We start from the raw sequence: 14,846 nt of genomic DNA on the forward strand, positions 1-14,846 counted from the left end.
CAATGCTTCTGTGTTCGGAAGAATTATAAGCATATTCTACCAAAGGAAGATATTGTAACCACTTCTTTGTCTTTTGCGAACAATAGGCCCTGAGAATGTCCTCAATGACTTGATTTACTCTTTCAGTCTGCCCATCTGTCTGCGGATGATATGTTGTGCTGAAGGCTAATTATGACCCAATATATTGGAAAAGAGAAGTCCAAAACTTTGATGTAAACTTGGCATCTCTATCGCTGACGATACGCTTGGGTAAACCATGTAACGTAAAAATTTCCTTGATGAATACTTGGCTAATATCCAAAGCAGTAAAGGTTGTCTTTACAGGTATTAAATGAGCCACTTTTGTGAGCATATCAACAACCACGAAAATAGAGTCATAACCTCCTGTAGAAGGTAATCTTGTAACAAAGTCCATACTGATGCATTCCCATTTCGTCTGGGGTATGTCAAGAGGTTGAAGTTGCCCTGGTAACTTGATTCTTTCAACTTTTATCCGTTGACAAGAAAGACATTGCCTCACATAGCGAAGTATGTCTCCTTTCATCCGGACCAAAAATAACTCCTCCTGACAGCATGAAGAGTCTTAGCATAACTTGGATGTCCTGATGTAGGGCTATCGTGTGCTTCATACAGAATAGTCTTCTTTAAAGCTGGGTCTCTGGGTACACAGAGTCTATGTCTGTAGTAAAGACATCCTCCCATAAGAGAGTAATCTTTAGCTTCAGGCATCTTATTCTGCTGGACTAATGATACTATACGTTGGTATTCTGGATCTACCAAAGATGCTTCTTTAATTCTATCCCAGATAGGGTTATTTGGAATAGATATAGCTTCGAGAAAATATTTGCGGCTAATCCATCTGCAATGGCATTTTCCTTCCCTGATCTATACTTTATGTCAAGGTCATATTTTTGTAAGAGTTCTATCCATCGCCGTTGTCGTATATTGAGAATAGGTTGAGTAAAAATCCATTTTAAGCTCTTGTGGTCTATAACTAGCTGAAACTTGCACCCGAGAAGATAATGTCTCCATAACTTCAGCGCATGTATAACCGCTAAGAGTTCCAAGTCATGAGTAGGATAATTCTTCTCATGATCCCTTAGCTTTCGTGAAGTATACGCCACCGGTCTTCTTTCTTGAGTAAGAACTCCGCCTAGAGCAAATTTGCTAGCATCGATCGCTACTTTAAATTCCTTACTGAAATCTGGAAGCTTTAAGATAGGAGGTGAGACCAAGAATTCTTTTAGCTTAGCAAAACTAAACTCGTGCTCGGTCTTCCATTCGATCCTCATTCCTTTCTTCAGGAGTTCCGTCAAAGGTGCAGCAATACGTGCATAGTCCTTGACAAAAATCCTGTACCATCCTGTTATCCCAAGAAATCCTCTTACTTCGCTGATGGTGGATGGTTGAGGCCAATCAACGATATCCTTGACTTTATTTGGGTCCACTGAAATCCCTTCGGCCGATATGACAAATCCAAGATAATTGACCTTTGGTGAGCAGAAGGTACACTTGCTCGCTTTAGGGTAAAGTTGGTGTTCTCGAAGAAGATAAAGTACTTTGCGAACATGTTTTTCATGATTTGCCTTGTTCTTAGAATAGATCAGAATGTCATCAAAGAAAACCAAGACAAAATCATCCAAATAAGGTCTGAAAATATCCTGCATAAGTCGATTGAAGCTTGCAGGAACATTTGTTAGACCAAAAGACATTACTGTGAATTCGTAGTGTCCATACCTAGTGTTGAAAGTTGTCTTTGGAATATCTAGTTCCTTGATCCTGATTTGGTAATAACCTGACCTTAGATCAATCTTTGTAAACATTTTGGCGCCATGGAGCCTGTCCAAGAGTTCGTCAATCCTTGGAATTGGATACTTGTTTTTGACAGTTACCTGGTTCAATCCACGGTAATCTATGCATAGCCTTAAGGTCCCATCCTTCTTCTTCTAAAAAAGAACTGGTGCACCCAAGGAGAAGTACTGGGTCGAATGAATCCTTGTTCAATGAGTTGCCTAAGTTGTTCCTTGAGTTCTAAGGCCTCTGGAAGTGACATTTTATAAGGTGGCTTTGAGATAGGTTCACATCCAGGGATAGCTTCAATTTCATGATCTACCTCTCTATGTGGTGGAAGATTCGTAAGGTCTTCAGGGAATACATCATCATACTCCCTCAACCAGTTTGGTCGAAGTGTGATATCTGATTGGTCCACCTTGTTGAGCTTTACCGCATAAATTTGCTGCCCCTTTCTTAGTCCCTTCAAAAGTCTGTTGGCCTTAACTAGAGTAGCCCTAGGTCTCCCATTTTCCCTCTGGATTAAGACTTCATTACCCAAGTTATCTGTAAAGGTAAAGTTCCCTTGTGCACAATGGATGTGGGCCTGATTTTGCTTTAGCCCAGTCCATCCCTAGTATCCCATCAAAGAATCCTAAGGGTAGGGTTCGAAATTGGGCAGAAGTTGGGTGTCCCCCTAGATCAAAGTCGATTTTTCCAGCAGAGTGTTGAGATACTACTTCCTTGCCGTTTTCTAGCTCTACAACTAGTTTGCTTGTTGGATACTTATCTAGCTTTAGCTTCCTCATGCATCTGGGTTAAAGAAATGAAAGAGTACTAGCACAATCTATAAGGAAGTTAACTTGTTCACCTATGAGAGATCCTGGCGTATGAATGACTGTGTATTGCTCGCAACCATCGGGGTTGTCGATTGTAGAATGCAAGGTTGCTCTCTCCTCTACTTCATCTCCCACAATTGGTTGTACCACTGCAGCATTCACTCTGGCGGTAGCTCCATGCCCTCGCCCTTTGTTTACCCTTCCATGTCCTCCTCTTCCATTAGGTTGGCCACACCCATGGACATTCAAGGGTATGGCATTGGCACTGGTTGCCTGAGTCTTCTTGGGGCACTTGGATCTGTAATGCCCAAACTCACCGCATTCGTAGCATCGAACATTTGGGAACTCCATAGTTGTGGTGGTAGCCACAATAGGGCGCTGGTCATATGCTTGGTTATCTGGTCTATAATTCCAAACATTTGTTCTTGCCCTTTTTGCCAAATGATTCCTCCTATTCCGATTGACCTTCTGAATCTCCATAGCTAAGGGTTTAGCTCTTAGCAAGGCATCTTGAAGAGTTGTTGGCCTGAGAGCTTCTAGCCGATTTTTCAAGGGGTCAATGAGCCCTTGGCAGAACCGTGTTACTTGCTGATCCAGGATCATTTTAGGAGCATATCTTTGAAGAGTAACAAACTTTGAGTAATACTCCTCTACTGAACAAGTCAACTGACGAAGGGAAAAGAACTCGTTCATCTTCAAGGTTTTATAGGCGGGTGGTAAGTAACGCCCCATCACTGCAGCCTTGATGTATTCCCACGACTGGGAAGATCCCTTGATGTTCAGATCTCTGCAATGCTGTTTCCACCAAATCTTGGCATCGCCAGACAAGCGGAACATCGCAAGCATGGTTTGATTCACGGGTTGGGTTCCCGGAGCTTCGAAATAGTCGTCCATAGCCTCCATCCATACTTTCGCATCTCTCTCCACATTTGCCCCCTCGTCCTTAAAGAGTGGAGGTTGGGTTTGTTTGGGGAGGAGCTTCTTTTCTTGCGCCGCCGAGTAGAGAGCAGCAGGCAGTGCCTACATGGGTTACACGAGATTCTTGATACGATTACTTGGATTTCAAATAGACACGAGACTTAAATAAAATTCAAGATCCCCCTTTATCAAGAGACAGAGACTCAGAGACAAAAACACTTTATTGATGAAGATTTATTACAATCGAAACCCCTCAAGGTTTAGGATAACTCATGACCAATTTATTACATGGCTTTTAGAATGCTTATAAGATACGCCTAGCAGGTTGTGTTCACATGATACTCTACTTTATTCGTGAAGTAGTTCCTATACTCATCTTTGAGTGGATAGTAAACTATGGTGTCGAGCCGGGATAATTCTTTCGGTACTCCAAAGGTTCTAACTCTGTTTGTTGGGATTACATTAGTGATCTTCTCCAAAAGCCACTCGTTGAGGGTTTGATTGGTGCCATCAGAGACAGTCAGGTCCATACGTGCAAGCAGCAAGTAGAATATCTGCACCACCCTCAATTCTTCTCTCGAACGTATTTTCCTCAAATCGGCAGTTAGGCATCCTAGCTTCCGAGCGTTGATGTAGTAAACCCCTCCTGCAAGTGTCCAATCGAGCCTCCATCCTCTATCGATGCGAGTGGAGTGCGGTGTATGAGCCTTCAGCAGCATCTCCATGACATCTCACCTAAATTGGTAAACTGGGGATCGTCGAGCTTGTTTGTAAATAAGCTCAAAAACTTGGAACTTCCGATATTCTAGCATGGGGTCTTCCTGCAACACCAATGCAAGGAATTCAGATCAGCTACCTATATACCCTTAGTTCCTTTTAAATATTCAAACAATACGACTTTATTTCTCAGTCTAACCTAACCTTAGCTCTGATAGTACGTGTGAGGTCCCCACCCCGTCGTTTCAAACGACGGATCTGATGGTAAACGTGGTGGCCACTAGATCTATAGCGGACGCAAACAAAGTGGTTTACGGTTCATCTAGTGGATGATCTCTCATCACAAAGTGAGTCGAGTTCGAACCTACTAGCATCGAGATCTAGTTCCACCCCGCAGGGGAAGCGTGATTAACTTATCTAGCGATCCTAAGACCCACCTTCCAAGAGGAGAGAAGTCCCGAGTGCCTTTTTCCTCATGTTTCAGAGGCACGTACGCTTGAGGTTTCGCCGCTCTTGGGGCAACGAGTATTACTAGCGCCTATTTATAACACTATGGGGACGGAGAGTTCCCGACTAATCGGGACCACCCTTCTCATAGCCATTGGCAACCCGAGCCAAGCCCCCACTTTCCACCCCCACACTCACACTTCTTTGTGTGCCCTACTTACTACCACAATGGTTGTTCAACATATAAGTTCCTTGATTAGGTTCCGATTCACATGGTTCATTAAGACAGCCCTTCAACCAATATTTCAAAGTGGCACCAAGACAGTAACTCTAGTAAAAATTTTACTCAAAACTTATTCATTAAAATTCCAATGTTCTGGAGGTACAACATCCCCCCTCCAGCGAGAGTTTACTCCTCCCGTTGTCGCCTAGCTGCCCATACAACTAGGTATGTCCACAGCATAGAACGCACGACATGGACATTCCCACCGCATAGAACGCAAGATATGGGTATCCACCGCAAAGAACGCAAGTCGTGGATAGAGGCCCTAAGCTAGTAACTCTAGCTACTGTGAAATCATCGCGAGCTGCCCCTGTGATCAGTAGGGGGATCATGACTAGTTTCAACATTGGAAATAGAAATGAACATGCCGAGCTAAATTTTCCCTAACAGACATTCTTTTCTATCTCAAACAGTATATCCAACAACCATTCTTTCCTACTTAGAATTTAATATACATTTCAATTCAAATGCCGAGGTTTCGGTTGGACTTCTCTAACATGTTCAGGGATATGTTCTTTCCTAACTTATCGTATGCAATGTTAAATTAAACAAACTTGAATTAAAATGTGACCTACCTCCTCCATTTCCTCGTCATTGATCGGTGAGTTGGCCGGTACTTGGTCGTCCATGGGAGCTTTCCCTTTCCCATTCGTGTTGCTTGTCCCCGCCTCGCGGTCGTGGGCACCACCAAAGCGAGTTCTCTTTACCGGGGCCATTTTATACTCACTACTTAATTGACAAACTTGAAGAAAAAGAATGTAATAAGGGCTGAAATCTACTCGAAATTCTGATCCAATGGAGTTCTCGAGATGAGAATCGGGCAGCACTTCCCTCCTTTGCTTCTTCTCCAAAGTTATGTGTGCCGGCAGCACCTCCCCAAGGTGTGTGTGTGTGTGTAAGTGTGTGTGTGTGTGTGTGTGTGTGTGTGTACTGAGTGTGTGTGTGTGCATATATGGTGTGTGTGTGTGTGTGAGCACACTCTTATATAGGCTCTCCCAAGGTGAATGCATCTGTGGGAGCTCTCAACTCATGCAAGGCAACTCAGTTACATGCCTACCAAGTGTCCAGTTAGCTAGTTTAACTGACTCTCACACTCTTTGCAAGCATGGCAAGTCTCCCACAACTCCCTAGAGATGAGAGGGCGCCCCCTAGCTGCTAAAGCAAGCTCCGAGTGGCCTGGGACTTGTTCCCACACAGCCCCCGAGCCCCGGTGCTCCTCGCACAGCCTTAGGAAATTTTGACTTTAGGCTAAAACAGGCGATACGAATCGGAATTTAATGCCGTAAATTGCTATACTAAGCTCTAACTAAGGTGTACCCATCCGAGTACCTACCATATTTTGCAACCCTCCGGATCCGAAAATGCATTTTTTTCAAATTCAGGGTACGGGTGCAGTTTTTCGAGATGGTTAAAACTAGACGGGTCAGGTGACCAAAAACTTACTATTTTTAGAAATTTTCCACAAAAATTATTTTAATTCACTTTTGAAAGATTTATAACATTCTGAACATCGTAGCACCGATAGAATTTGAAAAACTACTAAAAATAGTAACTTTTTCCATTATGTTTATTCCATGGTACAATGGTGCTCTTTTTGGTCGGGGTCAGAGACCTTACATGAGGGGGATGAAATGCCAATAGTCGTACCCTTAAATATGCTACAAACAATGCATATAGCTTCTGATAAGACTCATCCTAATATAACAAAGAAAACATACAAGTGGGTCCCTAAAGCTTCTTTGCAGAGAACCCCAAATTTGCAGAGTCGAAGCTGCACCCGCTGAGACCACGTAGTCGAAAATGGCCTGCGCAGAACTTTGTCGAAGCCGAACGGTGGCCGAGATGACCTCAGAATGAAATTCTGAGAACACCAAGCCCTTCGAGCAGTCGAACAGGATTTGGGGCCGTGTCTTCGCCTGTCGAATTTCACTCCAATCTGAGCTGGTGACTCTAGCCTCTTGCAGTGCTGTCCCGAGCCTCGATTTGAGCTCTGATACCAGTTGAAGGAGTACGAGCGGAAGTGCAACGCGAGAGAGAGTGCGAGAAGAAGAGCACGATGATATGGTGAACTCGCTCTACTGTAATGTGTAGAGCATAGTGAGTTCTTATTAGGTTTTAACAAAAAAATATGTGTACATCCCTGGCGGCCCGCCCACTTACCTGGGCGACCACATTGGGCTTTATACCCCAACACTTGCGCCTGTTTACATGCTTAGGGGCTAGATCTGCAGCCTCTTCTGATTCATCCTCTTCCCTTGGCTCCCGATCTTGTGTTGTGGGAAGAACTCCCTGGCCTCGAGGCAGTGTCATCCCCCCAACGGGCACCCGGTGTGTGCGCGGTATATCAACTCGCAGCCATGGTGGCTCACTCTCTGATTCAGTGTTTGTATGGACCACCCGAGTCCTGGATAGTCCTGCTTGTGATTGGTGGCACGATGGCTCCTCCCTATCAGACTCTATTGTTTGCTAGCCTGCTTCTTCTCTCCAGCGCTGGGCACGTTTCTTCATTCTTTTTGTAGGTGTTATATCTTGTGGACGTGGAGATTCAACAGGCCTCGATGACTCTGGTGCCCTACTACCATGCCCACTGCCAGAAGAGTTCCTAGAACAGCCAGGTATTCGTGGCCGTTTTCTTGTGCCTTCAAGCCATGCCGGATTCTCACATCCTTGGAGGGTGTTTTTGTTGGCAGACGGATGCTCTTTCGCGGTTTCTTTGGTGCGCGCCATTTCGTATGGTAAGAGCTCACCTCTTCTTAAGAAATGAGTGGTTTATGAGAGCATGCAATATTTATAAGGGCCCATTTGAAAAGGGCCCTGTTCACACTAATTTTGAAAAAAAACTATTATTTTTTAAATAAACATGTCACTAAGAGTTGGACCCTGGGCTCACGTGTAGTGACTCGCGCAGAATCCACTTTGATCCTTGTCGCACTCTACATCGCCACCATGCAGCATGCTTGGCGGGACCTTGCAACATTTGCCACTTGTTGCTATGCTCTTGACGATTCCATTCCGCACTTCAATAGCAATCTTGGATTGTCGCGCACGCTCCATTGTGAGCTTACAAGCAAATGTTGTGCGAAAAAACCAGTTGAACATCTCCTCCAAATAATTGGATTGCACCATTCTACCACCATGTCGAGTATTTTTGAAGTACACTCCCCTTGCTCGATAATGGGACTTCTCCATGCCTTAAGTGCTAAAAATTTCAAGCGATCCATACTTGTGCATAAAAAATGCACCATGCGCAAACAAGATATGTCGTTCACGTGAGTAAACAATCCACATTATTTAATAAAAACAATCCCTTGTAATAAATACACCATGTAACATGGCTTACCATGTAATGTGTGATGTTATTTTCACCCCAAGAAAGGGTGAAGACCTTGGTAAAATCCACCAAGGCTTTTTGAAATGATTGGCGTTGTTCTTCTGTTGTGCTGTGCTGTTAAGGCCCATAAGCTTGACCATTTTATCAAAATGTGCTCAAACTTGCTTGTGCTTGTTTGCAAGCTCGCCATTTGAATCATTGTCAGTAGTAGCTTTACATAATTCCTTCCAAAGCTCCCAAAGGTTACCTGCCTGCTGGTGGGAGCTGTTTTGAGCATCATCTTTCCTTGGGAAACTTTCTTCAAAAAGTGTTTAGCTTTTTGTCCACTCATTGACACTTGTTGAGCAATTTCATGGGCCTCCCTTGTGTTCTTTGCAACAACGATAGACACATTTCCACCGTGACAGCCAATGGAATTCAAGAGTACCTCACTCTTTTGATCGCTTCTTGGGACTTTTCCAATGGTTTCATTGTGAAAGCATAGTCAATGTGGAGCTTGAATAGCCTATCAAAAATGTGCATGAATGCATGTAATGTACAAAAATGTACATTCGATAGAGGAAATGGAAAGATTGGATTCCAAGCGTGGTCCTTTTGATCATGGTCTGGGGAATTGAGCATGGGACATCTCAGAATAGACGCTTCCCATTCTCTACCTTCATCTCTGACATCACGACAATCTAACCTTGTTCTCCATGCCCTTGCCATGGAAGCATGGAACCGACCTTTGCAGTGCTCTTATGTGATTTTTGTCCATTAGGTTTGTACCCTCGAGTGCAAAATGGACAAGGCATGAGAGAAGAAGCCCCTTGTTTGCAGCCAAGCAAACACTTATGGTCTTCAAATCCCCACCTAAGTGCCACTTCACATCATAACTACCAAAACCCTCAATCTCCAACTTCTGACCTGTAATTTGGGAGTGTATTACTTCTGTGATCCATGGAGTTCTCTCAAAAATCCATGAAAGTACTCCATTGGTCTCTTTGGGCACCTCAATAGCACCCAACCACCAAATGTCTTTCCCTGATTGCACGCTAAAAGATGGGGTGGGAGATGGCTCGATTGAATCCCTTCGCTTGGTTTGCAAAAGGGGCTCGTTCATTAGAGTGACACTTAGCCTCTCTAACCTTCGGCCTTTGATTATTTAACACTCATCGAGTTTCAGCACAAAAGCGAACTTTATGCCAAGCGCTACAAAATAAATAGTACCAAGACCTTAAACTTCAAAGTCTATGATAAGAACAATACCAAAGGAAAAAGTAAAATGTGTCACCTTCTTCAGGTAACTCGTAAAATCTAAGCATGGCTTGTTGAAGCCTTCTAGATCCACAAAAATATTGTTCCACATTGTGTAAGGAAAGCCCTTCTCCGAAGGTCTTATGGATTGTTTCTTACCTTTTCCCCTTGTCTTTTTTTGCGCACGAAGCATAAAGGGAAGTTGGAATTGTGTCCTCAATGTGTAGGTATGTTCCAGTGCGGGAGAACACATCTTTGTTTGTGGCCTTTTTCGCGAGGTTGACCTTGTGAGGAACGGAAAATAGGTTTTCCACAATGCCACGCTCTTTGAGGGCATCCTTTAGGAGTTGGAAAATAGCCTGATAGGCTTTGGTGCTGATTCCAGCCTCATCACAAGCTTGTTGCACGTCATCATCACTAACCACATTTCTCAATTTACGCATAAGGTCCTTGGTGACTACATCCTTAATGTGCTTACCTCTAGGTGATTGTAAGATAGAAATCACATCCTGGGTATTGAAACAACTAGTGAGAAGGTTGACTCGATCATCTTGGCTTGTTCCACCGTATGCCTCTTGGATGAAGTTTCCAACAACAAATAAAAATAAATGCTAGAAAATAGTGTGAAGTAAGAATGCATCATGCAAGTAAAGACCAAATCACCTTGTGGATGTCACTCGTCGTTTGCGTGCTCCTCCCGAATGTGCAAGAGTTTCAATGGATGAATACGTGTGTTTGCGTTCCCTTGCACCAAGGGGTGTTTCTTTCAAGTATGTGATGGTGTTGGCAAGTTTCTTAATGTGGGACTCCTTTTCTTGCATTTTTTTGTTCAAGAGTTTTAACCACCCTCTCCGAAGAGGCAACACTCTCTTGTAATGCCATTGTCTTGAGGTGAAGAGCTTGACATTCGTGCATCCACATATGCAAAGAAGCACCTGTACCCATACACAACCGCTTGTAATAGCCTAACAAGTCTGCTTCTCCCCTCCCAAGAAATTGAAGAAATGTCAAAAGGCTATTAAAGGATGGATGGAAGCGGCCTATAGGATTGTAAGGGTACAAATGGCCATCCACCCAAATGTCAACATTGGTCTCACAAGCGGTGCGACGTTCCTATGAGATGACCTTTGATCACCCTCACTAGCGGTCTTCGGTGCAAACGCCGTGGGTAAGCGAATATGTATGCTTTTGGTGTGCGGAGTACGTGGTGGTGGAAGCAAACCATTTGTGATGTCCGTGAGCACCATGGAAGCTGTTGCATGAGGAAGCAAATTATGAAAAGATAGAGGGGGAGGGGTAGGAAGATTGAGAAAGATGGGAGGAGAGAAGGAGGGAGGGGGGGGAGGGAGAGATTGGGGAGGAGGAGGAAGGTAGGGGCAGGGAGGGAGAGGAGAGGGAGAGAGGAGGGAGGAAGAGGAGAGAACAAAGTGTTTTTTACTTTTTGGGGGAAAAGATTTTTGAAAAAATGGACTTTCTAAGCTTGTGCGTTAAAAAATGAGTCAAAAAATGAATTTTGGATATGTATATATGTTGGGAGGGAGTTTTAAGTAAAAAATAAGTAAAGATGATTTTTATAAAAAAAAGTCAAATTTTGACTCTTAGTGACCCACGTTTTTGCTGATGTGGTCACACCCCTATGCTTCCTTCACTTTAAAAAAAGCTAGAGAGAGAAAGTAACCCCTTAGGTCCACATCCTACATTTGTCTAAAAAAAAGGCTAGAAAAGCCTACTCAAAACTACCTTCTTCAATGCCCTTGCCCCCTTAACCCCACACAATATTAACCTTAATCCCTAAAAATTAAGATTCCTTACAAGGCCCATGCAAGGTTCCTATTTCTCCTAATGCTTCCACAAAAACAAAAGTGATATATTTTTTCTTAGTTTACCCACTTAAACTATACCATGATAATCAAGAATATGTTTAAGTTCATGTAGTTGAGTGGGAGATTCAATGAAAATTTTGATTGACTATATTCTTGTCCCTATATAAGCATTTATGTAAGCGGCTTACATGCAAACCAGATGAGTACTAGAGTGTGTATACCATATCTCTAACTCGTTTGAGTGTGTATACCATATCTCTAACTCGTTTGAGTGTTTTGAATGGGCCACAACATTGAGGAGATAACTTGGATGTATGACCAATTTTCAAACTTTCTGAAAGTTTTGGAACACGTCAGAATACCTCTTCACCTTTCGTAAAAGTCTCATCAGCATACTTTTTGTATCTTCCATGTGATTGTCAAACATTTTGACGAGCAATCTCGAGCATATCCATAAGCTGAATTTTTTTGGTAGTCAATCCCACCGTAATTGGTGACCTAGATTTCAACCCGTGTATAATCTACAACAAGGACTTCACTTGTTTTGGCTAAAATGCTTCATAAGCAGTCAAATAGATAAATTTACATGCCGCTTCAAATATGCCTTTACTAAACACTAGGGTGCAAAACACTTAGTGTGCATGCAATATCTGAGCTTGCATTTCCACTATTGGAGTGTTTTTTGCTTGCTTATGCTCATGGTTGAGCTTATGCTCATAGCATACATAAAACTTGAAGGAACAGATATGTAAATAGTTCATTCTAAAGCAGCTAAACACATCCCACTTTCAACCATACTTGCAATTCATAATATACTATATGAAACAATTACTAAACAAATGTGAACATAAATCACATCTAAGGAAAAATATCGAAACATTTTCATTGACATAAATCATCCTTTGTTATGTGTGTAATGAGTATGCATATTTGCAAACCTAAAATCTTAAACAAACATTCATTAATGTTGTTTGGAGTACTTGGTACATTAACAAATGTCATAATAACTAATATCTAATTCTCCTAAATGATTTTCTCATGTTAAACTAATCATTTAATATGGGGAAGTGCCAGGGGATAAAAAGCTAGAATATTGGTTAAGCTGGCAGACCGGCCACAATAGGGATCCAAAGGAGGGACAATGGGGATCCAAAGGGGGGGCCATCTGCAAAAGATCAAGGTGCAACAATGGGCTTTAAAGACCTTAAGGTTAAGCCCATTAAGACTTCCAAAATGCTAAGGTTCCAAAATTCAAAGGTTGTGTCCAAAGGTCAAAGCTTAGGAAAATTAGATGCTTGGTGTGTGTACAAAAAGTCTTCAAAGAGTCCTACATAGGAGGGGGCAAGCCCTGGAAGTAGGGGATGAGAGAGAAACACACACACCCACACACACTCACAAGCTCCTGTACACAAAGGGAATGAGGGACACATGTCAATCCCTAGCCTAGATGCCCACAAAGTGTACTGAAATCCTATTGGATGGCCATGGAGGTGGACAAATCATAATTAGGCTAGATTAAATCTCATTTAATTCATTTGAAAACACTTAATAAAAGAACCAATAAGAATTAAGCTCTCTAGAAGACTATCGGACAGTCTCCCAAGGGGTCCAATGAGCACTCAACAGCCCAATGGCTTGCCTGATTCCTATTGTCCAGAAGACAAAGGCGTCCAATGAGAAGTTAGTTGCATTAATTAATTACCTAAATCTCTCACAAAAGGGGAAAGGGAGACACATGTCAGAAGGCTATCACTTATGCTACTTATTTTTCATTGGCTAAGCCTGGAGGGGTCCAATGAGGTGCTAGCAAGAGTAATTAGCAAGAGGGGTCGACCAAGAGAGAGAGAGGGGGTTTATTTTCTCAAGTCATTATCTCACACACTCACACACAAGCTCATGTGTGCAGCAAGAAGACTCTCTCTCTCTCTCTCTCTCTCTCTCTCTCTCTCTCTCTCTCTCTCTCTCTCTCTCTCTCAAGCTTTAATGGAAAGCTTATCACCTACTCCAAGCTTGTGAGAAGCCAGGCCTACGCCAACAACTCTTGGCTTTGTGATGCAAATCCAACCAAGAGCCAAGATTCAATGCATGTTCATCTCCTCTATCATGCTAATTACTAAGCTATGCTATGCTAATATGAGTGATTATGTGAGGAGATGTACATCTCGTAAGACTACTCCTTCTTCCTCTCAATCTAGTCTCATACCCCGCTAGCTCTCACCGTCTTCCAAGGTGTGTGAGGTCTTGGGTCTGAGACCGTGAGGGAATTGATGTTGTGTTTTATAAGTTTTTTGCTTCGTGCTTGAAGCTTCCATCTTCATTGCACTATCTAGTATTGAAGGAACACAAAGAATTGTATTGTAAAATGTCTCTCTTGATGGGAGAAACCTATAGTACAAAGACTTTTGGAGGGGGGACTGGCTCCATGTCAATCCGGTCCTCAACTGTTGTCTATAGCTTAATTTCTCTCTTTTTTGAAGTATTGTTCATGCTATCTAACTAGGCGTTATGTTTTTTGTTGCTCTCTCCACCCAAGCACTCTTGCTATGCTCATTAGGAACCTATTCTAATGAAATGCTCACTATGTTCATGCTATTTTCCGCTACACACAAGCTACTAGGCCATTAAATGTTACATTGGTATCATAGCACAGGATTTCTCTTTTCTTGCTCTAGAAGGGAGGTCCTCAAGCTAACTATAAATGGTTGGTACTATTAATTGCAATTGAGTAAGTAGAATAGGTATTTTTCAGCCTTGTAGTACGCATGTCTTCGTGCAGATAATGGGGCATCACCATCGAGAGTTATGGTCTTAATAGTAGAGTCCTACGGGGCTAACCACTATTGAGCTATTAAAAGCTTGACAGGAGCCGGTGATGTTTTGGTGTTGAACGACCCTCTCTTCTATTCCTTGCAATTAATGGTATTTGAGCCACGGGTACAATAGCTTGAGTGCTTTTTCTAAAGGGGTAAAGAGGAGCAGCAACTAGGGCTTGAAGTGCCAAAGTACACCTAAAAAGTTGTTAGAATGGCTGGAAATAGTAAATAGAGTTAAATTAATGTTGATAGCTTTGATTTTGCTAATGAGCAGGCTACTAATGATGCCCCTATGCTTGTTAACTATCTTGTTTCTAGGCTTCAACAAGCCATGGGTAATCCATCCCTCCAAAGTGAAGTGCAACGGCAGCTTCGTGCTCATGGGATTCTTCAAGCTCCCCCCCATGACGAGAGAGTACCTAGGAAGCCTCCTTGCGAGACTTCCAAAAAAGGCCTCTCTCCGATTCGGGAAGAAGAAGACGATCCATACGAAGGGCTCAAAAATTTGCTTCTAGAAGATGCATCTCCTTCTCAAAGGAGAAACCAAGATCCCCCACGGAAGGAACGAGAAAGAAGTGAGTCTCCTGCCACCTCGGTTGAGATGGCTCCACGAAGATGGAGGGCTAAACGCTCTCCATCACCTCCTAAATGGAGAAGACCATCGCACAC

Source organism: Adiantum capillus-veneris, chromosome 16 (assembly GCF_014529385.1).
Source record: "Adiantum capillus-veneris isolate H3 chromosome 16, ASM1452938v2, whole genome shotgun sequence".
NCBI lineage: Eukaryota > Viridiplantae > Streptophyta > Polypodiopsida > Polypodiales > Pteridaceae > Adiantum > Adiantum capillus-veneris.